The sequence below is a fragment of the Ailuropoda melanoleuca genome, chromosome X (assembly GCF_002007445.2).
Source record: "Ailuropoda melanoleuca isolate Jingjing chromosome X, ASM200744v2, whole genome shotgun sequence".
NCBI lineage: Eukaryota > Metazoa > Chordata > Mammalia > Carnivora > Ursidae > Ailuropoda > Ailuropoda melanoleuca.
In genome coordinates, this window is record NC_048238.1 from 65778083 (window position 1) to 65792197 (window position 14115).

Sequence of the window (14115 nt, forward strand, 5' to 3'; positions counted from 1 at the left end):
AACCCCAATAATGAATTAATTCTAAAATACCTTTCATCCATACATATATATGGGAAAATAGAGCACTGCTGAAATAAACGAAAAAATCACCTTATAAGTGTATACAGGGTTCATTGCAAATATGCAATAATCCCCTTCTGCTGGGCCTTCAATGTTATCTTTTACTTCCTTTACTTGATGTGATTCAACTCTTTCTAGTTATCTCCATGAATATTTTAAATATTGTAACTTTTCTCAATCCCCTATTCAAAGTTTGACACATACCTTTTCAACAGATGGCAGAGGGAATCGAGATATCCTCCTTCAGTTTCTAATCCTTTTATCTACAAACTCATCTATACTTACATTGTTCTTCATATCCTTTCCTGTAATCTCAATGAAAACTTCTTGCAAGGCAATTCATTCCACTTTTAACTATTCACTCCTCCCTACATCCTCTGCATCTTCACAATCTCCTCCCTCTCTATGGGTTTTCTTCTCTTATTCTATAAATATACTCTGCAAAAGAGTATTACTTAACACTTCCTTGATCACTGTAGGTATAATTCAATTTTATCTCTGAAATTTTTGAAAGGGTAATCTACATTCAGTATCTCTACTTTTTATTTGATTATTCAAGTATAATTAATATAGAGTGTTATATTAGTTTCATGCATGCGATATAATCATTCAATAATTCTGTACATTTATCATCAAGATAAGTGTATTCTTAATCCCCTTTATCTATTTCACACATTCCTCCCACTCACCTCCTCACAACCAACCACAAGTTTGCTCTCTGTGTTTACGGACCTGTTTTTTATTTTGTTTTCTCTTATTTTTGTTTGTTTAATCTCTTTCTTTCTTTCTTTGTGTGTTTTGTTTGTTAAATCACACATACACATATTAATAAAATCATATTGTTTGTCTTCTTCAGACTGATTAATTTCACTTAGCACGAGGACTTCTAGTTTTATCCATGTGGTTAAAAATGGCAAGATTCCATTCTTCTTTATGATGGAATAATATTCCATTGTGTGTATGTGTGTGTGAATGGATAATCATTCTTTATCCATTCATTTATTGTTGGACACTTGGGGTTACTTTCATACCTTGGCTATTATAAATAACACTGGAATAAACACAGTGGTGCATATGTATTTTCAAATTAGTGTTTTCTTTTTCTTTGTGTGATAAATACCCAGTAGTAGAATTACTGGATCATATGGCAATCTATTTTTAAAATTCGAAGGAATGTTTGTAAAAATTTCCACAGAGGCTGGATGAATTTACATTCCTACCAACAGTGCAGGAGGGTTTCGTTTTCTCCACATCCTTACCAATACTTGTTATTTCTTGCCTTTTTAATTTTAGTGATTTTGGCAGGAGTAACTTGCTATGTCATTGTGGTTTTTCTGATAATTAGTAATGTCGAGCATCCTTCCATGTGTCTGTTGGCTGTAAGTATATTTCCTTTGGAAAAATGACTATTCAGATCTTTTGCCTATTTTTAATCAGATTATTCATTTCCTCTTTTTTGGTGTTATATGTTTAAATATATTTTGGATATTAACATCCTATAAGATACATAATTTACAAATATCTTCTCCCATTCAGTAGGTTACTTTTTACTTTGTTGATGGTTTCCTTTGCTATGTCTTTTATGTTGGTGCAGTGCCAATAGTTCAATTTTGTTTTGTATCCCTTGCATGAGGATACATAGCTAGAAAAAAATGTTTCTATGGTTGATGTCAAAGAAATTACTGCCTATATTTTCTTCTATGAATTTTAGGATTTCAGGTCTCACATTCAGATCTTTTTTTTAAATCATACGTTAGTCACCATATAGTACATCCTTAGTTTTGATGTAGTGTTCCATGACTCATTGTTTGTGAATAACACCCAGTGCTCCATGCAATACGCGCCCTCCTTAATACCAGTCACTGGGCTAGCCCCTCCCCCACCCCCTTCCCTCTAAAACCTTCAGTTTGTTTCCTGGAGTCCATAGTCTCTCGTGGTTCATTCCAACTTCTGTTTACCTGCCCCCCCTCATTTTTCCCTTCCTTCTCCTAACGATCTCCCTGCTATTCCTTATGTTCCACAAATGAGTGGAACCATATGATAATTGTCTTTCTCTGCTTGATTTATTTCACTTAGCATAATCATCTCCATTCTCGTCCATGTTGATGCAAATGTTGGGTGACCATTATTTCTGATGGCTGAGTAATATTCCATTGTATATATGGACCACATCTTCTTTATCCATTTGTCTGTTGATGGGCATCTCGGCTCCTTCCACAGTTTGGCTATTGTGGACAAGGCTACTATGAACTTTGGGGAGCATATGGCCCTTCTCTTTGCTACGTCTGTATCTTTGGGGTAAATACCCAGTAGTGCAATTGCTGGGTCATAGGGTAGGTCTATTTTTAACTTTTTGAGGAACCTCCACATTGTTTTCCAAAGTCGCTGTACCAACTTGCTTTCCCACCAACAGTGTAAGAGGGTACCCCTTTCTCCACATCTTCTCCAACATTTGTTGTTCCTTGCCTTATCAATTTTTGCCATTCTAAGGAGCTATCTGGTGTAAGGAGCTATCTCAATGTGGTTTTGATTTGAATTTCCCTGATGGCCAATGATGTTGAACATTTTATCATATGCCTGTTAGCCTTTGTATGTCTTCATTGGAAAAGTGCCGGTTCATATATTCTGTCCGTTTTTGATGTGATTATTTGTTTCTTGGGTATTGAGTTTGAGAAGTTCTTTATAGATCTTGGATACCAGCCTTCTAACTGTAGTGTTATTTGCAAATATATTCTCCCATTCTGTGGGCTGCCTCTTAGTTTTGATGACTCTTTTCTTTGTTGTGCAGAAGTTTTTATCTTAATGAAGTCCCACAAGTTCATTTTTTTGTTTGTTTCCCTTGCCTTTGGAGATGTGTCATGAAAGAATTTTCTGTGGCCAGTGTCAAAGAGGTTACATCCTATGTTCTCCTCTAGGATTTTGATGGATTCCTGTCTCACATCGAGGTCTTTCATCCATTTGGAGTTTATCTTTGTGTATGGTGCTAGAGAGTGGTCAGGTTTCATTCTTCTGTATATGACTGTCCAATTTCCTAGCACCAATTATTGAAGAGACTGTCTTTTTTCCACTGGATGTTTTTTCCTGCTTTGTCAAAGATTAGTTGACCATAGAGTTGAGGGTCCATTTCTGGAGTCTATTCTGTACCAATGGTCTATGTGTCTGTTTCTGTGCCAGTACCATACTGTCTTTGTAATCATAGCTTTGTAGTATAGCTTGAAGTCAGGCAACATAATGCCCCCAGCTTTATCTTTTTCAACAATTCCTTGGTGTTTCGGGGCCTTTTCTGGTTCCATGCATATTTTAGGATTGCTTGTTCCAGCACTTTGAAAAATGTCATAGGTATTTTGATCGGGATGGTGTTGAAAGTGTAGATTGCTCTGGGTAGCATTGACATTTTAATTATGTTTATTCTTCTGATCCATGAGCATGGAATGTTTTTCAGTCTTTTTGTGTCTTCTTCAATGTCTTTCATCAGTGTTCTGTAGTTTCTACATCGTAGACATTTTACCTCTCTGGTTAAGTTTATTCTGAGATATCTTATGGTTTTTAGTGCTATTATAAATGGAATGGATTCCTAATTTCTCTTTCTTCAGTCTCATTATTAGTGTTTAGAAATCCAACTGATTTCAGAGCATTGATTTGGTATCTGGTCACGTTACTGAACTTTAGTATGAGTTCTAATAATTTGGGGGTGGTGTCTGTTATGTTTTCCATATAAAGCATCATGTCATCTGCAAAGAGAGAGAGTTTGACTTCTTCTTTGCCAATTTGAATAAATTTTATTCTTTTTTGGTGTCTGATTGCTGTTGCTAGGACTTCTAGTACTATTTTGAACAATAATGGTGAGATGGGGTATCCTTGTCATGTTCCTGATCTTAAGGGAAAGGTTCTCAGCTTTTCCCCATTTAGAATGATATTCGCTGTGAGCTTTTCATAGATGGTTTTTATGAAATTGAGGAATGTACCCTCTATCCCTACACCCTGAAGGGTTTTAGGAAAGGATGCTGCATTTTGTCAAATGCTTTTTCTGCATCAGTTGAGAGGTTCATATGGTTCTTGATGCTTTTCTTGTTGATATGATCTATCACACTGATCAATTTGTGAATGTTGAACCACCCTTGCATCCCAGGGATGAATCCCATTTGGTCTTGATGGATAATCCTTTTAATGTACTGTTGGATCCTATTAGCTAGGATCTTGTTGAGAATTTTGGCATTCATATTCATTAGGGAAATCGGTGTGTAATTGTCCTTTTTGATGGGGTCTTTGCCTGGTTTAGGGATCAAGGTAATACTGGCCTCTTAGAATGAGTTTGGTAGTTTTCCTTCTGTTTCTATTCTTTGAAACAGCTTCAGTAAAATAGGCAATATTTTTTTCTTTGAATGTTTGGTAGAATTCCCCAGGGAATCCGTCAGGCCCTGGACTCTTGTTTTTTGGGAGGTTTTTGATCACTACTTCAATCTCTTCACTGTTAATTGTTCTATTGAGATATTCAATTTCTTCCTGTTTCCATCTTGGTAGTTTATGGGTTTCCAGGAAGGAATCCATTTCTTTGAGGTTGTTTAATTTATTGGCACATAGTTGTTGATAATAATTTCTAGTGATTGTTTCTATTTCCTTGGTGTCAGTTGCGATCTCTCCCTGTTCACTCAATTTTATTAATTTGGGTACCTTCTCTATTCTTTTGAATAAGGTTGGCCAGCGGCTTATTGATTTTATTAATTCTATCAAAGAAACATCTTCTAGTTTTGTTGATCCACTCTACTGTATTACTGGTTTCTAATTCATTGATCTCTGCTCTAATCTTAATCAATTTTCTTTTTGTGTGTGGCTTAGGCCTGTTCATTTGTTCCATCTCCAGCTGTTTTAGGTGTGAGTATAAGGACTGCATTTTATATTCTTCTATTCTTTTGAGAGAGGCTTGGAGAGCTATGTAATTCCCCCTGAGGACCTCCTTTGCAGTGTCCCATAGGTTTTGGACCCATGTGTTTTCATTCTCATTGGTTTCCATAAATTGTTTAACTTCTTCTTTAATTTCCTGGTTTACTCAATCATTCTTAAGCAGGATGGTTCTTAGTTTCCAAGTGTTTGAGTTTCTTCCAAATTTTTTCTTGTGGTTGAGTTCCAGTTTAAAAGCATTGTGGTCTGAGAATATGCAGGGAATAATCTCAGTCTTTTGATATTGGTTGAGCCCTGTTTTGTGACCCAGTATATGGTCTATTCTGGAGAAAGTTCCATGTGCATTCAAAAAGAATGAGTATTCTGTTGTTCTGGGGTGGAGTGTTCTGTATATACCTATGAGGTCCACCTGGTCCAGTGTGTCATTCAAAGCTCTTGTTTCTTTGTTGATTTTCTGCTTAGATGATCTGTCTCTTGTTGAGAGTGGAGTGTTGAGGTCCCCTACTATTAACGTATTATTATCTATATGTCTTTTTATTCTGGTTAAGAGTTAACTGTCTCTCTTTGCAGATGACATGATACTCTATATGGAAAACCCAAAGGAATCCACTCCCAAACTATTAGAAGTTATAGAACAATTCAGTAAGGTGGCAGGATACAAAATCAATGCCCAGAAATCAGTTGCATTTCTATACACGAATAACGAGACTGAAGAAAGAGAAATTAGGGAATCCATCCCATTTACAATAACACCAAAAACCATGCGTTACCTTGGAATTAACTTAACCAGAGACGTAAAGGACCTATATCCTAGAAACTATAGATCACTTTTGAAAGATATTGAGGAAGACATAAAAAGATGGAAAAATATTCCATGCTCATGGATTGGAAGAATTAACATAGTTAAAATGTCCATACTACCCAGAGCAATCTACACTTTCAATGCTATCCCGATCAAAATACCGAGGACATTTTTCAAAGAACTGGAACAAATAGTCCTTAAATTTGTATGGAACCAGAAAAGGCCCCGAATCTCCAAGGAACTGTTGAAAAGGAAAAACAAAGCTGGGGGCATCACAATGCCGGATTTCGAGCTGTACTACAAAGCTGTGATCACAAAGACAGCATGGTACTGGCACAAAAACAGACACATCGACCAATGGAACAGAATAGAGAACCCAGAAATGGACCCTCGGCTCTTTGGGCAACTAATCTTTGATAAAGCAGGAAAAAACATCCGGTGGAAAAAAGACAGTCTCTTCAATAAATGGTGCTGGGAAAATTGGACAGCTACATGCAAAAGAATGAAACTTGACCACTCTCTCACACCATACACAAAAATAAACTCCAAATGGATGAAAGACCTCAATGTGAGACAGGAATCCATCAAAATTCTAGAGGAGAACATAGGCAACAACTTCTATGACATCGGCCAGAGCAACCTTTTTCACGACACATCTCCAAAGGCAAGAGAAATAAAAGATAAAATGAACTTATGGGACTTTATCAGGATAAAGAGCTTCTGCACAGCCAAGGAAACAGTCAAAAAAACTAAGAGACAGCCCACGGAATGGGAGAATATATTTGCAAAGGACACCACAGATAAAGGACTGGTATCCAAGATCTACAAAGAACTTCTCAAACTCAATACACGAGAAACAAATAAACAAATCATAAAATGGGCAGAAGATATGAACAGACACTTTTCCAATGAAGACATACAAATGGCTAACAGACACATGAAAAAATGTTCAAAATCATTAGCCATCAGGGAAATTCAAATCAAAACCACACTGAGATACCACCTTACGCCAGTTAGAATGGCAAAGATAGACAAGGCAAGAAACAACAATTGTTGGAGAGGATGTGGAGAAAGGGGATCCCTCCTACATTGTTGGTGGGAATGCAAGTTGGTACAGCCACTCTGGAAAACAGTGTGGAGGTCCCTTAAAAAGTTAAAAATTGAACTACCCTATGACCCAGCCATTGCACTACTGGGTGTTTACCCCAAAGATACAGACGTAGTAAAGAGAAGGGCCATATGCACCCCAATGTTCATAGCTGCATTGTCCACAATAGCCAAATCATGGAAGGAGCCGAGATGCCCTTCAACAGATGACTGGATTAAGAAGCTGTGGTCCATATATACAATGGAATATTACTCAGCTATCAGAAAGAACGAATTCTCAACATTTGCTGCAACATGGACGGCACTGGAGGAGATAATGCTAAGTGAAATAAGTCAAGCAGAGAAAGACAATTATCATATGATTTCTCTCATCTATGGAACATAAGAACTAGGAGGATCGGTAGGGGAAGAAAGGGATAAAGAAAAGGGGGGTAATCAGAGGGGGGAACGAAACATGAGAGACTATGGACTGTGAGAGGCAAACTGAGGACTTCAGAGGGGAGGGGGTGGGGGAAGGGGATAGCCTGGTGATGGGTAGTAGGGAGGGCACTTACTGCATGGTGCACTGGGTGTTATACGCAACTAATGAAGCATCAAACTTTACATTGGAATCTGGGGATGTACTGTATGGTGATTAACACAATATAATAAAATAAAATTAAAAAAAAAAGAGTTAGCTTATAGAGTTGGCTGGTCACATGTTGGGGGCATATATATTTACAATTGTTAGATCCTCTTGTTGGGTACACCCTTTATGAATAATATAGTGTCATTCTGTATCTCTAACTACAGTCTGTAGTTCAAAATCTAATCTGTCTGATATGAGAATTACTACCCCAGCTTTCTTTTGAGGTCCATTGGCATGAAGAATTGTTCTCCATCCCTTCACTTCAGTCTGGATGTACATTTAGGTTCAAAATGAGTCTCTTGTAGACGGCATATGGAGGGGTCATGTCTTTTTATCCAATCTGCAATCCTGTGGCATTTTATGGGAGCATTTAGGACATTTACATTGAGAGTGATTATTGAGAGATATGATTTTAATGTTGTCGTGTTGCCTGTGAAGTCCTTGTTTCTATAGATTGTCTCTGTGAATTTCTGTTCTCTGTCACTCTTGGAGTCTTTTTACTTTTAAAGAACCCCCCTTAATATTTCTTGTAGGGCTGGCTTGGTAGTCACATATTCTTTCAGTTTCTGCTGGTCTTGGAAGTTCCTTGTCTCTCCATCCATTCTGAATGTCAGCCTTGCTGGATAAAGTATCCTTGGCTGTGTGTTCTTCTCACTTAGTTCTCTGAATATGTCTTGCCAGCCAATTCTGGTGTGCCAGGTCTCTGTAGATAGATCTGACATTATTCTGATGTTCCTCCCTCTGTATGTAAGGAATCTCATCCCCCTCACTCCTTTCAAGATTGTTTCCTTGGATCTAAGATTTGTCATGGTGTTGGTCTGTTCTCATTGATTTTGGGAGGGTTCCTCTCTGCCTCTTGGACACAAATCCTTCTTTGCTTCACCAGATTAAGGAAGTTTTCAGCTACAATTTGTTCAAATATCTCTTTTCGTGCTCTCTCTTTCTCCACTCCCTCAGGGATTCCAATAATTCTGACATTGAAACGTTTCGTTGAATCAGTAATCTCCCGTACCTTTTTTTCATGAAAATGGAGTTTCCTTTCCCATGTTCCTTCTCTTTCATTATTTTCTATCATCTCATCCTCTAACTCACTAATTCATTCTTCTGCCTTGTTTACCCTGACAGTCAGAGCATCCAGTTTAGACTGCATTTGATTCATAGAATTCTAAATTTCTCCCAGATTTGTTCTCATTTCAGCCCTTAGAGATTCTATATTTTTGTTAATATTTTTCTCAATTCTATACATCATCTTGGCAATTGTTATTCTGAAATCCATTACTGACAAGTTGGTTATATTCATATCCATTAGTTCTGTGGCAGAGGCCACGGTCTCTGTTTCTTTCCTTTGCTGGGGGTTCTTCCTCTTGTCATTCTGATGAGGTTAGGTTGCAGTAATGTACAAAGCCCAAATTATTGACCAGGACTGAAGCAAGATGCACCTGTTTTATAGGGACCTTAGATCCCTAGGCTTCTTGTTCTTTCAGCCTGCCTTCTGGGGGAGGGGTCTGCTGTGCTGATACTCAGGCAACCCTGTGTGGGCAGGATTGCCCTGCTGCTTGTGGGGGGGTAATAGGCACAGTGAGAACTGGTTTTTCTGGGCTTTTGTTCTCTGGTGGCTTTCCCTGGCAACTTTCTGTGACTCTTCAGAGGGTCAGAGCAGCAGTGACTGTATCCAAACCTGTGTCTCAGAGCAGAGAGATTTCAGTCTGTTCTTCACTGAGCTTTCCAGGCCACACTGACTCCGTTTCTGTTGGTCCTGTTAAAAACCTGCAGCGTCCCGGGTTGTGATCCCCACATCCATTCTCCCAGTCCTCCTTCCCATGGCCAGCACGTCTCTGCCCTTTGAGCTTCTAAAGCTGCCAGCTGCTCCTGGTATGCACATGAGCTCCCGAGCTGCAGGTTTCAGTCTGGTTTCCCCGCTGCTACCAGTCTGCTTGTGTGGCTGCTCCCTAGCGTTGGAGGCTTCTGCCGTCCCTGTGCATGAGCACGGTGGCTCCTTCCCCCTTCCATTTATTTTCTGATATCTGTGGGCAGACTCAAGCTCCATGCTTCATACCTCAAGACCAAGTGCCAGAGATGTGCATTTGTAGAGAGTCAGATGTACCTTCTTATGTCTCAGGCTGATTTCATGGGTGTTCAGGATGGTCTGGTAGATATCCAGCTTGATTTAGGGGACCAGTTGAAATAGGGTCCCTTACTCCTCTGCCATCTTTCCCCCCTGAGCCCTAGATCTTTAATCAATTTGAGTTTATTTTTTGTATGTTGTGTCAGAAACTGGTCCGTTTTCATTCTTTTGCATGTAGGTGTCCAGTTCCATTTGCTGAAGAGACTGTCCATTCCCGATGTTATATTTTTCTCCCTTTGTCTTAAATTAATTGACCATATAAATGTGGGTTTATTTCAGGACTCTATTCTGTCCCTTTGATGTATGTACCTTTTTTTGGTACCAGTTCTGTGCTGCTTTGATTACAGCAGCTTTGTTGTATACCTTGAAATCTGGGATTGTAATACCTCCAGTTTTGTTATTCTGCAAAATTGCTTTGGGTATCCTGTGTCTTTTGTGGTTCCATACAAATTTTACAATAACTCATTCTAGTCCTTTGAAAAATACTATTGATATTTTAATAGGGATTTCAGTGAATATGTTGACCACTTTGGGTAGTATGGATATTTTAACAGTATTCTTCTAATTCATGATCATGCAATGTCTTTCCATTTGTGTCATCTACAATTCCTATCTTCTATAAAATTTTTATTCAAATTCTAGTTAGTTAACATATAGAGTAATATTGGTTTCAGGAGTAGAATTTAGTGATTCATCCCTTACATATAACACCTAGTGCTCATCACAACAAATGCCCTCTTTAATACCCATCACCCATTTACCCCACCTCCCACCCACCTCCCCTCCATCAACACATAGTTTGCTCTCTATAGAAATGAGCAGAAGACATGAACAAACATTTTTCTCCAAAGAAGATATATAAATGGCTAGCAACAACACTGGTAAGTACAAAATCAAAACCACAAGGAGATACCACTTCACACCAGCCAGAATGGCTAACATTAACAAGCCAGGAAACTACAGATATTGTTGAGGATATGGAGAAAGGGGAACTCTATTACACTGTTGGTAGGAAATTCAAACTGGTGCAGCCTCTCTGCAAAACAGAATGGAGGTTCCTCAAAATGTTAAGAATAGAACTACCATATGGCCCAGCAATTGCACTATTAGGTATTTATCAAAAGGATAAAAACATAGTGATTTGAGGGGGCACATGCATCCCAAAGTTTATAGCAGCAATGTCCACAATAGTCAAAATATGGAAAGAGGCCAGATGTCCATGGTGAGATGAGTGGATAAAGAAGAGGTGATATATATATGAAATAAGTCAGTCAGAGAAAGACAAATACCATATGATTTCACTGATACATAGAATTTAAGAAAAAAATTGATGAACATAGGGAAAGGGAAGGAAAAACAAGATAAAAACAGAGAGGGTGGCAAATCATAAGAGACTCTTAACTATAGGAAACAGGGCTACGGGAAGGGAGGTGGGTAGGGGATGGGGTAACTGGGTGATAGGCATTAAGGAGTGCACTTGATGTAATGAGCACTGGGTGTTAAATGCAACTAATGAATCATTAAATTCTACCCCTGAAACTAATAGTACACTATATGATAGCTAAATTGAATTTAAATTTAAAAAATTAAAAACGTGTAGAATGTTTGGGGTAGTACAGACATTTTAACAACATTTGTTCTTTCAATCAAGGGGGTTGGATTGTTTTTCCATTTCCGTATGACATCTTCAATTTCCTTCATCAGTCTTCTGTGGTTGTCAGAGTGCAGATCTTTTACCTCTTTGGTAAGGTGCATTTTGAGGTATCTTATGTATTTAGTGCAATTGTAAATGGTATTAACTCCTTGATTTCTCCTTCTGCTGCTTCATTATTGGTGTATATAAATACACAAGATTTGGGGGCACCTGGGTGACTCGGTTAAGCAGGTGACTCTTGATTTTGGCTCAGATCATGACCTCAGGGTCTTGGGATTGAGCCCCATGTTGGGCTCTGTACTCAGCTGATCGTCTGCTTGAGATTCTCTCTTTCCCTCTCCCCCACTCCCCAACCTCTCCCCCTCTCTCTCCCTCTTCCATAAATAAATAAATAAATAAAATCTTAAAACAAAACAAACAAAAAACAGCACCCAACAACCAAATACTGTCTTCCCCTCCATTCTCCCTCATTGTTGGGCTGGCTCAGATGCTTCTCCAAGCCAGCATTGAAGAACACCATTGCTATGTAGCATCTACCAGTCTAAGGAAATTCCTGGGGATGTAGCCAGTAATCTGGCTGTGCCCCTGACAAAACACAGCATCAAGTCTCCACACACTTTGCCTTTCCTTCCATTTCTACACCAGAATTAGCAGGCATTCTTCTCTCAGAATTAATCATCCAACTGCACCCACAACATTGCCTAGACAGACTCATTTGCTTTAAAATCGTAGAATCTAGCTAATTTATATAAATTTGAGCAAATAATAAGGGGAATATGTGTCTCTTAAAGAATTAGTTTGTAGTAATTTACAAAGCCCCTTTCTCCCCACAATCCAGAGGTACATTAGGATGTCCTAACAGGATGAGATGAGTCTCAACAGTGCACTGGACAGTGAGGTGCATGAAAGCAAGGACTGTGCTAAATTTGCTGGGGACTTGAATAGTAAGATCTAGGTAAATATGAATAAAGCTCGATAATAAATACATACATGAATGAATTATACCTAAACCCTCCAGGTTTGTAAAGCATGGAAACATTAGAAGATCAGAATTATGTATCTTAACATATGAAGACATGGTACAATGATTTACAGTACAGGCCTTAAAGTGAGAAATATTTGAATGGCTTACTACTAAGTCACCTAGACTAGTAAACTTAGGTAAGCCACTGAAACTCCCTGACCCTTAGTTTTTTATGTACAATAAGAATAACAGTAGTATAGGGGCGCCTGGGTGGCACAGCGGTTAAGCGTCTGCCTTCGGCTCAGGGCGTGATCCCGGCGTTATGGGATCGAGCCCCACATCAGGCTCCTCCGCTATGAGCCTGCTTCTTCCTCTCCCACTCCCCCTGCTTGTGTTCCCTCTCTCGCTGGCTGTCTCTATCTCTGTTGAATAAATAAATAAAATCTTTAAAAAAAAAAGAATAACAGTAGTATATACATGATAGAGATGTTGTGTTAAATAATATATGTAAAAATCTTGGCATCTTTCCTGATAGAAGAAAGCACACAGTAACTGTTAGCAGCATTATTAATATAATCATTATTACTATTGTTCTGGTGTCAATATCTGATCTAGTATGCAAATGGCACAGTTATGAAAATCCTTTAAAAACTGTAAAGGTAAGATAAAATTTGCCATTATTTTTCAATTGTATAAAAATTATCATTCATTAAAACTGATCGAGGTCAGTATTCATTTATTTGTACAGATGCATCCATTCACTTCTGTGATGGACAAAAGAGGTGTACACATATTCATATTCACATAGTTTCTCTTCTGCTGTTTGCCCAGTTCATCCTCCACAATCCCATGGGCTTGATCATAAATGCTTTTGGAAGTCCAAGAGAATGCATTTCTGTGTTATGCCTTCCTTGGAAAAAATGGATTACTCATGAAATATTAACACCAAAAGGATTCAGCAAAGAAGTGCTTATATAGGTTTCATTGATTTGAAATGACCTCACTGATATGTCTGCATGGGCCACAGAAAGTGTTATAGTTCAAACAAGAAGAAATTCTTTAGCTCCTTTTCATCTAGCCTTTATTTTTCTTTTCAAACAAAACTGCAGTTTGACTATAGCTTTGGTCTTTGTAACATATGAATCACTGGGTAAAATTTCTAAACTTTAGGGATATTAGAGGGATATCAGGGCGAATGTTTATTCTTCAATAATCTGGCTTCCCTGAGGAGGAATTAAATCTCTAGGCCTCTTGCCCCACCCCTAACCCCTCAACAATGAGACGCAGTGAGTTACCTGTTGGGTAGGTTATATTTGTTGGTCTAAAATTATACTAGTTGGCCAATAATCTAAATCTGTAAGAACTCCCCTTCTTTCTTCACATCAGACCTGTGTAAAGCAGCAACTCTACATAAGTGGTAAACTCTCAGAATCAAATTTACCCACAGGTGGGCAATTTCAAGATTCCAAGATGGGGTATAGTGCCACTGCCTCAAATATAATGTAGTAATAAATGCGAAGTTATGGTCTCTATCTTCAGGCCACTATGTTCATTGTTCATTTAGTTCTGAGTGTGGGTGAATGCTACATATGTCGTTTTCTTTTTAACTAGACATCTGGAACCTTGTTTCTGCAATGAGATCCAATCTGATTCCTTCTCCATGTATGAGTCTAGGGTGGGGCAGAGTATGCAAGACTCATGTAGGGTCCATAAGCAGCCTACTATGATAAAAAGCATAAGCTTTAGAGTAAGACAACAGTAAATATGAATCCTGCTCTGCAACTTTCTACCTTTGTGACTTGGGACAAGTTAACCAATCTGGGCATCAGTTTGCTCATTTGTAAAAATGAGGACAATAATAACAAAGTTTTTTTTT